The sequence below is a fragment of the Xenopus laevis genome, chromosome 9_10L (assembly GCF_017654675.1).
Source record: "Xenopus laevis strain J_2021 chromosome 9_10L, Xenopus_laevis_v10.1, whole genome shotgun sequence".
NCBI lineage: Eukaryota > Metazoa > Chordata > Amphibia > Anura > Pipidae > Xenopus > Xenopus laevis.
This window is the reverse complement of record NC_054387.1, coordinates 107,418,111-107,429,307: the sequence shown is the minus strand read 5'-3', so window position 1 is coordinate 107,429,307 and position 11,197 is coordinate 107,418,111.

Sequence of the window (11,197 nt, the reverse complement as noted above, 5' to 3'; positions counted from 1 at the left end):
CTGTATGCCACGTGCTGGGGTACACCTATACATATTGGGCATCAAACTGTTCAGAGGACCCTAGGCTTTCATATTTGGGGTGATTTCTCTTGATACCTAAAAGTATGTGGGTAATACGATGCTGCAGGGTAGATATTTTGAGGTGATTTTTGGAAATGTCACCTAAATCACCAAATTTAGGAATGATTTGCGGCTTGGTACTTTGGCGTAGAAAGACATGCATACCCAATTTGGATTCGTTGGAATGTGTACTTTCCAAAAATATATGGTTTTCTGGGGTGAACTTACTGTTTTCTACTTTTGCCCCCCCCCAAAACGATGTAAATGTGTTGATTTTGCAGTACCTGAAATGACAGACTATATGGGGGTCTTCCTTTTGGGGCCCCTGTATGCCACGTGCTGGGGTACACCTATACATATCGGGCATCAAACTGTTCAGAGGACCCTAGGCTTTCATATTTGGGGTGATTTGTCTTGATACCTAAAAGTATGTGGGTAATACGATGCTGCAGGGTAGATATTTTGAGGTGATTTTTGGAAATGTCACCTAAATCACCAAATTTAGGAATGATTTGCGGCTTGGTACTTTGGCGTAGAAAGACATGCATACCCAATTTGGATTCGTTGGAATGTGTACTTTCCGAAAATATATGGTTTTCTGGGGTGAACTTACTGTTTTCTACTTTTGCCCCCCCCCAAAACGATGTAAATGTGTTGATTTTGCAGTACCTCAAATGACAGACCATATGGGAGTCTTCCTTTTGGGGCCCCTATATGCCACGTGCTTGGGTACACCTATATATATTGGGCATCAAACTGTTCAGAGGACCCTAGGCTTTCATATTTGGGGTGATTTCTCTTGATACCTAAAAGTATGTGGGAAATACGATGCTGCAGGGTAGACATTTTTAAGTGATTTTTGGAAATGTCACCAAAATCACCAAATTTAGGAATGATTTGCGGCTTGGTACTTTGTAGTACAAAGACATGCATACCCAATTTAGATTCGTGGCAATGTGTACTTTCCGAAAATATATGGTTTTCTGGGGTGAACTTACTTTTTTCTACCTTTGCCGCCCCCCAAAACGATGTAAATGTGTTGATTTTGCAGTATCTGAAATGACAGACCATATGGGGTCTTCCTTTTCAGGCCTCTATATGCCACTTGCTTGGGTACACCTATACATATTGGGCATCAAACTGTTCAGAGGACCCTAGGCTTTCATATTTGGGGTGATTTGTCTTGATACCTAAAAGTATGTGGGTAATACGATGCTGCAGGGTAGAAATTTTTAAGTGATTTTTGGAAATGTCGCCAAAATCACCAACTTTAGTAATGGTTTGCCGCTTGGTACTTTGGTGTAGAAAGACATGCATACCCAATTTGGATTCAGGGGAATGTGTACTTTCCGAAAATATATGGTTTTCTGGGGTGAACATACTTTTTTCTACCTTTGCCGCCCCCCAAAACGATGTAAATGTGTTGATTTTGCAGTATCTGAAATGACAGAACAAATGGGGGGTCTTCCTTTTGGGGCCTCCTATGCCACGTGCTTGGGTACATCTATTCATATTGGGCATCAAACTGTTCAGTGGACCCAGGATTTTATATTTGGGGTGTTTTACATTGATACCTAATGATGTGTGGGAGATATGTTGCTGTAGAGTGGAAGCTTTGAGGTCATTTTTCAAAAAATTCACCAATTTCTATAAAACATTATAACTTTAGGAAACAATTGCAACTTGGTGGTTTGGAGTACAAAGATATTTCTACCCATTTTTGATTCACCAGAATCTGTTCTTTCTAGTAATGGGTAGTTTTCTAGGGTAAACCTACTGTTAGCGGAATGTTTGGCCTTGAAATCAAAAGTATGCCGTTTGGGAAGTGTTGCTTTGGAAATTTGGTTGTGTACTGCTTGTAGATTTTGAGCTATACAAGTGAGAAATCTCCATAAAACTATATATATTTGGTATTGTCGCGTTCAGGAGACATAGACCTTTCTAAATCGGCTGTGTTCTCGTACATAAAATGAATGATGTTTCTGATATATGTGATTGTTCTTCGTGCAACATGATTTTTTTCATTTTATTTGACACTTAGAATCCAATATTTTATTAGAGAAGTAGAATTACACCAAAATTCTTGCATATTGTGAAAGTTCAGGTTGTCCTGAAAAAAACAATACATTGTTTTCCTGGGTTAACTAAAAGACCACCCCAGGAAAGGCCCTTAAAGTGAAAGAGTGCAAAATATCTAAAAACTGCTTGGCAGTAGATGTTCGCATCTAGGACAAAACGGCTGGCAGGGAAAGGGTTAAAAGTGAATGGGCTTTTTTTTGCAGGGAAAATTTTCATGGCAAATTTTTGCAGCGGTTTCTTGAAAAAATTTGCAGATGGCAAAACATGAAAGGTCACAGCCTCATTGCACCCCGCGCTTACATGTGTCTGTGTGAGTACAGCCCCATTGACAATAATTCAGTGCGTCCACTCCTGCGCTCCCCTGCGGCTGAATGGAGGAAAGAGCAATGCAGGGGAGTGCACAAACAAACACCCGTGTATAAGAGTCCTTAAGGAAGCTGATGAAAAATTTCCAAATTACTGCAAGCAAATGTCTGAACACTTTTATTTATATATTTTTTTTCCCATTGATTTGGTTTCAGAGAATATGCTGGTTCAATGAGGATGCTGGGATGTGTAGTTTAGAAGCAGCTAAAAGGTCACATGTTCCCCACCTGGGATGTTTCCTCTTAAAAGGAAAAAATCAGCCAGAGAATGACGTATATGCAGCACTGAACTGAATTAGACAGTGAAAAGTATCTGCACCATTGCTTTGATTACTTATAGGTGAAGATCTTTATCATCTATATGGAAGAAACAGATATAGTTGTCCGGGGGAAACCCAGTTTAAGGCATAACATCCTCCCAAAATGCCCTTTTCTTTAAATATTCCTGGTTCTTTATTCATGTCCAAAGCAATTACAGGTGATGTTTCCACTGCTGCTACCCCAATGTGCCACTTTCCTTTAACCTGAATTGGAATCACTGCTTCCCCATTGCACTCCCTATTCCAATGAAATGAGAACGAATCACAGCATGTAACAGGCGATTAATTTGTAGCTACAGTTGGGTAGCAATCCCATGCGGCACTGGCCCTAATTAGTGCTTTCAGATACGAAATGCATCAGTATTTAATTGTAGCGTCATCTAGTGATTAAGTCCACAAGAGGGCACTCCTCTGTATATTTTGAATTTCTGGCATTTTATATAAACTTCCCAAAACAAGAACTGCGACAGCTACCGCTCTAATTAATTATGATTTCCGGAACAGCTATATTAGTATAGTGTGAAATGAAACCCTACTTTAAAAGCCATCAGCCACATCATCTGGTTTAAACCCTACCTCTAGTGAATTTGGGGTACAGGGACCCCAAGAATAGTCTCCTTTCTAGGAGATAGTACAGATTACCTTTACACCAGTTCATTTTATAAAAGGCAAAGCGCAGGTATTAAAATGGGTGTTGCTCCCTTACAAAAAGCTACAGGATTGGAGGATTGACCTTTGAGACCAGACCCTGTTTCTAATATACTGCAAGGAAGCAGGAGGTGACTAAAGGTAAGTGCTTGGGGCCACCAGCAGAGAGTTACATTGACTTGTTATTGTGGTTTGGCAATTGTGTGATTATGACCTTAGAAACTAAAAAAAAAAAAAATCCCAGGCCAGTTCATTGATCAATCCCTTTTTCTAATGTTTGAAACAATATTGGCCAGGTCAGTACCTTTTTATTTTTTTTAATAGTTTTCTTATAATTCAGAAGCCATGGAGTGTTCCCGGAAACCCCTTTTATAGTTCTATCTATTTACAAAGTTAAACTGCAGGTAACAGATCAAACTTCCATGTGGTTGTACCACCCCCATCCACTTAAGGGCTGGACTCCACAAGTGTTTTACGTCGGATCGGCGCAAAACGCAGGAGGCAAGTCAGACGAAGTCGCAGGCATCAAGATATTATTGGACTGAACAAAAAGTCGCAGGTAAAAACAGCACGGTCAGACTGTCTGATGAAGATGCTGCTTTCTGTGGTCACATCAGACAGTTGTGACGCGTCAGATGTAATGTAGTTTTTACCTGTGACTTTTTATTTAGTCCAATTGTATCTTGACACCTGCAACTCTGTCCATCTTGACGCCTGTGTTTCCAACGAAAAACACTTGTGGAGTCCAGCCATAATGGTTATGCTTTAACAATGGGTGTGAGTCTGGGAGCTCTTTCCTGCATAAGGGCTCTTGCACACGGGCGGTTTTACCTGCGATCCACAGGGGAGCGCAGGAGTAGACACACTCAATTATTGTGAAGGGGGCTGTACTCACACAGACGCATGTATGCGCCAAACGCAGGTTGGGATGCAGCATGTTGCATTTCACCTGCATTTGGCGCATACATGCGTCTGTGTGAGTACAGCCCCCTTCACAATAATTGAGTGTGTCTACTCCTACTGTTTTTGAAAACTATATATACTTGCACAGAAAAGATTACCAATACAGTGGTGGAGGAGGTGTATTGATCATTGATTATGTTTGAAACAAATTTGGGCATATTAGTTGCATTTAATTTCTAATTGACTTTGTCAGAGTGTTCCCTATTTGTAATTTTGCTTCATAGTATACACTGTATGTCTTTAGCTGTATAAAATAGGCCTTGTCCAGCTTGATGAGAGAGAGAATTAGTTACAAAGGACTCCCTTTCCACAGGATGAGCCTTTTCTAAGTGGAAGGGGAGGTTTTGTGCAACTACACCTCACTTGTGCTGTTGTGTAAAACAAAAGGAAGCTGGGAGGTTCTTTAACAAAACAAATACTAACAAGCTTTTTTTTTTTTAAAAAAAAAAATGCTACAGGGTTGATATTCTCACAAATCCGCACACCGCAAAGAAGTTATGCCTGTACAGCTATTATACCTTATTTATACAGCAGAATATTAACCATTGGTTAAATTACCTAAACTAGAGGAGTGTTTCATTTGCATATTGTAAACCTTAAATTTCCACAGGAGTCAACACACCTGGGGAGATGTGGAGTGAGGGTTTCTTTTTTCCTTTAAGGGCTCTTACAGACGTGTGTTCAGCCGCAGGGGAGCGCAGGAGTAGATGCACTGAATTCTTTTCAATGGTGCTGTACTCACACAGACTCATGTAAGTGCCGAACGCAGGAAAAATGCAACATGCTGCATCCCAACCTGTGTTCGGCGCTTACATGCGTCTGTGTGAGTACAGCACCATTGAAAAGAATTCAGTGCATCTACTCCTGCAATCCCCTGCGGCTGAAAGCATTAAACCGGAACGCAGGGGAGCGCAGCTAAAACCGCTCGTCCCGTTTTTATGCGTTCAGCCGCAGGGGAGCGCAGGAGTAAGACGCATTCAGTTTTTTTCAATGGGGCTGTATTCACACAGGCGCATGTAGGCGCCAAACACAGGAAAAATGCAGCATGTTGCGTCTCAACCTGTGTTCGGCGCCTACATGCGCCTGTGTGAATACAGCCCCATTGAAAAAAACAGAAGGCGTCTACTCCTGCATTCCCCTGCGGCTAAATGCATAAAAATGGAACGCAGGGGAGCGCAGCTTCAAACGCTCGTCTGTATGAGCCCTAAAGCAGAACTGTTTGACCTGGAAGAATTGAGAAACAGCTGTATTCGATCAACCACTTCAAGGAACAGTAACACCAAAAAATAATAGTTTTAAAGTAATTAAAATATAATGTACTGTTGCTTTACACTGGTAAAACCGATGTGTTTGCTTCAGAAACCCTATTCTAGTTTATATAAACAAGCTGTCCACAAGGACAATGGTACATTGGCTGATTACAAGTGTTTTACTGCCCACACAAATTCCAGCTTGGTGCTTAGCAAAATAACGGCAACAACTGGCAATCTGTGGGTTCTGGCAAATGCTATAGGGGCTGCTATAAGGTGCCATAGAAAGTCGGTATTTAGTGGGCTGTTTGGGCCTCTGTGTACCTGAAATGCCAGGGCCTTTTTTAATTTTTAGTCCGGACCTGGCAACGACCCCCTCTATTATCTTGAATAGTAATTTCCTAGACCCTTCTGGTGAGTGTCGAACAACTATTGCACGGAAATGTGCATTTTCAAGTAATAATCACCTGACCCCCAGGCAATTACCATTAAAGTAACCGTAACACCAAAAACTGAAAGTGTATCACAGTACCCTATATACTCGAGTATAAGCCAACCCAAGTATAAGCCGAGGTACCTAATTTTACCTATGAAAACTGGGAAAACTTATTGACTCTAGTATAAGCCTAGACACAACTACAGCCCTGTCTCCCAGCAGCGCACATTCAGAGACAGAGAATTGCCAAACAGATTACTGTGTGCATTGTCCCACTGTCCCACTACCATGTGCAGAGGGTGCTGTTTGATATTGCCATCACTGTTAATCTTTCATATAACCAACAGATGGCGCACTGTTATTCTTTCATATAACCAACAGATGGCACTGTGTGATTTTGCAGTCACTGTTATTCTTTCATATAACCAACAAAGGGCGCACTGTTATTCTTTCATATAACCAACAGAGGGTGCTGTGTGATATTGCAGTCACTGTTAATCTTTCATATAACCAACAGAGGGCGCTGTGTGATATTGCAGTCACTGTTATTCTTTCATATAACCAACAGAGGGCGCTGTGTGATATTGCAGTCACTGTTAATCTTTCATATAACCAACAGAGGGCGCTGTGTGATATTGCAGTCACTGTTAATCTTTCATATAACCAACAGAGGGCGCACTGTTATTCTTTCATATAACCAACAGATGGCGCTGTGTGATTTTGCAGTCACTGTTATTCTTTCATATAACCAACAGAGGGTGCTGTGTGATATTGCAGTCACTGTTATTCTTTCATATAACCAACAGAGGGCGCACTGTTATTCTTTCATATAACCAACAGAGGGCGCTGTGTGATATTGCAGTCTCTCCCCAAGTGAACTGTTGGTATAGGAATGATTAAAAGTGACTGCAATCTCAGCTACTGCCCGATGACCCGAGTATAAGCCGAGGTAGACTTTTTCAGCACATTTTGGTTGCTGAAAAACTCAGTTTATACTCGAGTATATATGGTAATTAAAATATAATGTACCATTGTTCTGCACTGTTAAAACTGGCATGTTTGCTTCATAAAGACTTCTATGGTATAAATAAAAAATCTTCTGTGTTGTAATGGGGGCAGCCATTCAAGCTGGGATCTACTATTTAGTATTACACAACTTTTCCAGCCCTTTGTTGTCCCTGTCCCAACCTTTTTGAAAAGTGTTGCCGACGTCAAATTCAAAATAAGAATATATTTAGTGAATAAAGTACCCCGTATTGTAAAATATAAGGATATAAGTTACTGAGGAGTTCCATGGCCATATAAAAGCACAAGGCCAAAGACTTCTATCATATTGTGCAACGATGGGTACTTTATTTATTATAATACACAAGTTTCAGTGAGTCATGTAACAGAAATGGCATCACTAAGCACCGTTTATATGAGATATAATTTACAGGATATCCATGGCTCTTGTGTATTATATATATATATATATATATATATATATATATATATGTAATTTTTTTTTTTTTAAGAAAACAAGTGTTTCAACATTTGATATGTTGTCTTTATACCGTTTACAATGAAATATTGGGTTTAAATGCTTTCAAATCATCCCATATTGATATTTTACCTAGCGCTCAACTTGTTTTGGAAACAGGCTTGTTTATACAGTATTGCACTGCACATTATGGGGTGGTTACTGACTTAGTAATAACTGGACTAGATCCTTTTGTTGTGTTGGTTATTATAACAAACAAGGCACAGAAAATAAAGGGAGTGGAAAAGGTAACTGGCTGAGACTGCTAGCACAAGTAACATTTTAAAAAGCCACAATCACTTTACTATTTATCTAGGGAGGGCTGCGTGAACAAAAAGCTGGATAGACAACTACCAGTTGCTGCTCGCCCTGGACTGCCTGAATTCAATGGGGGTAACTTACCAATGCCCCAGCAGAAATGGTGTCTGTTATATCTTATTTACCCATAACTTATTGCTGAGTTGAGCCCCTTGATAGATTAAAAATCCAGTGCAGTGGTGGTAGACACAAGTAATGTGACAGGTACATACAGTCCAGCTGAAAGCATGGGAGTTGCACAAAAACCTGTGGGTATGGTGATACTTGCAAGACATCAGGCACAATCTTCCCACTATATCAATCTTGCTGGAGTGCCAAGGTTTCTGATTTTTAACACACTGTAGGTACAAGAGGTTGAATTTACACTATGTAGAGTGTTGGATAATGGACAAAATTTACTGACTACAGTCCGGTTTGTGCCGGCTCATTTAAACAAGATTTGTTTTCGGACTAGTGTACTCTGCTGGCTTCAGTTTATGGACCATTTGGCCGCTGCTATCGCCACCTCTATCCTTATGAACGTCAACCAAAAGCCCCAACACATAGTTGAAGGCCTAATAGTCCAGCAGCAACTCAAGCAGCTTAAGAAAGCCCATGATAAACTGGCAAGCTGTGGGTTCTGGCAAATTGCGGAGAGGCTGCTGTAAAATGCCAAGGCCTTTTTTCAGCCCGGAGCTGCCAGGACTAAGATATATACTACCAAACACCTTTGCCATTAGCTGTACTTGTGTATTGAGCACTTCTAATGAGGGATGCACAGAATCCACTGTTTTAAGATTTGGCCAAATCCGAACCCTAATTTGCACGTTTAAATTAGGGCAACAAGGGAGGAAAGAGAACCACATGCACAAGCACACGGCTAAAATGTTTTACTTCTTTGTTTGTGTGATGAAAAGTCGTGATTTCTTTGGATTGGGTTCAGCCAGGCAGTTGGATTTGTCGGAATCCTGCTGAAAAAGGCTGAATTCTAGATCCGGTGCATCCCTACTTCTGATTGAAACCATTGTCTGGAGATATCCTTGGTACTCAATAACCAGTGTGCAAAGAATCATTTAATGTTAAGTGATTTTGTTATCACATCAACAGCTACATGTGAAATAACTACCAAGTAATGCTGTATTTGAACCTAACCCATGGCACCTAAATACTTGCCACACCAGAAATATTTCACAGAAGCATTAATGATGCCGTCAGTCCTTTTAGCTTTTGACTCTATTGCAGGGTGCAGAAGAGCATTGCCAATATTTGCATAACTTACCTGCCAGGCAGGCCCGGACTGGCAATCTGTGGGTTCTGGCAAATGCCAGAGGGGCTGCTATAAGGTCCCATAGAAAGTCACTATTTAGTGGGCTGGTGGAGGCTGATTGGGCCTCTGTGTACCTGAAATGCCAGGGCCTATTCTAATTCTCAGTCCGGACCTGCTTCCAGGAATTGGGTGCAACAGGTCAAGAAACATTGATCCGTGTAGAGAAAAAGCATACAGGGCCGTAGAGATCAAAACAATGGAATTCATTTGCATTTCTGGTGGAGGCCAAGAATCATTAGAATATTTTTCTCCTAGCACCAAATACCAAAAAAAAAAAACTGCTGTGAGGGCCACATTTTGTGTTTACTAGTCAGCTTTCAGAAAAGTGATTGTTGTTATGGGTTTTAATGTTTGCCACATATTTTTTTACATTAGCCTGTGGGGTCTATTTATCATGCTGTGTAGAAAGTAGAGTGAAGCATTAGTGGTGATGTTGCTCATAGCAACCAATCAGATCATTGCTTTTGTTTTCTAACTGTTGAAGTCTAATTGCTGATTGGTTTCTCTGGGTAAGGGTCTGACTGGGGGGGGGGGGGTAGGGCAGCTTCCTCAGGGCGTGTGCACATGGTGAAGGGTGCGGATCAGTCCGACCCTGCTCTGGGCAACATCACCGGCATTGCTTCACTCCACTGAATTTTTCAGATTCCTAATTAAACTTAATAAAGTAATATGCTTCATCATACAAGTAATACAACATAACTAAATAACAATTGACTCAAATTAATTTAGGTCATCAGTCATGGGTTTAAACATTTGATACATATGAAGCCAGCACTCGGGTTGCATGTTGACTCCTGGACAGGGGTATTGGGCTGTTGAGTTATTTAGCCAATGAGGTTTTCTTTGTCTGTTTTCTTGATAGTATTGTTCCATTTCCATTATAAGTGGGTTGCACCACAATGATTCAATGTCATTTACTCCACTTTTCACTTCATGATACATAGGCCCCATGTCTGGCCTTTGGATGTATAATTATTGAGCAATGCTGAGAGGCCAAGCTACACTGGATCTACATTGAGCATAACTGACTATGCAGGACAGCACAATTATCTTTTAAGAAATCATTGCATTTAATTTTTTTCCTGCTTGTTTTAGAGAGCAATGAAGGCAGTATGCATGTTCTCTAATGTATCATTTTTTGAATTAGTATGGGAAGACCTAAATATCACCTCTATTGCATACATGGAAAAACCTCTAGCTACTTAAAGTGAGGAGGAAACGTCCAATCCATGGAGGGTGCTAAATGTTATGGCACCCCAAGGATTGTAAGGACTTAACTTGACCAACCCCAGGTCATTGCTTCTGTTAGTAGAAAATCACACCCAGTGCCGGGCCAAGCCGGCTCACGCAGAAGAGCGACGAGGGTGCGCCAATGCGCATGCGTGAAACAGCGCAAGTTTACTAACAAGTGCACCGAAGAGCACACACTCGCATGAACTGCTGCCACCGCTTCTGGACAAAACGGTCCAAACCAGGGGAAGGCGTCAGAAGAGGTACGTGCCTGCCCCCCCTCTGCCTTTGTGCCCTAGGCACGTGCCTCTTCTGCCTACCCTTGGTTCCAGCACTGACCACACCCACTGCGCAAACGCAGTAAAAAATCTGGCTTTTTCCATGCGTAGGCCATTGGATTTTGAAGGAAGAGGATCAAATGCTTGCAAGTAACTCAGGCCGGTCCAGCCAGGATATCATGTCATTATAATCCTTGAAGGAGTTAAAGCCTGATAGACAGGAGTCCCCAAACTTTTTTTTTACCCACAAACCACATTATGTGGTTTGTAGGGAGGGCAACAAAAAAAAAAAGTTCCTGGGGATGCCAAATAAGTGCTGTGACTGGCCCTTTGGTAGCTGCGACGTGGACTGGCAGCCTACAGGAGGCTCTGTTTGACAGTACACCTGGTTTTTATGCACTAAAACTTGCCTCCAAGCCAGA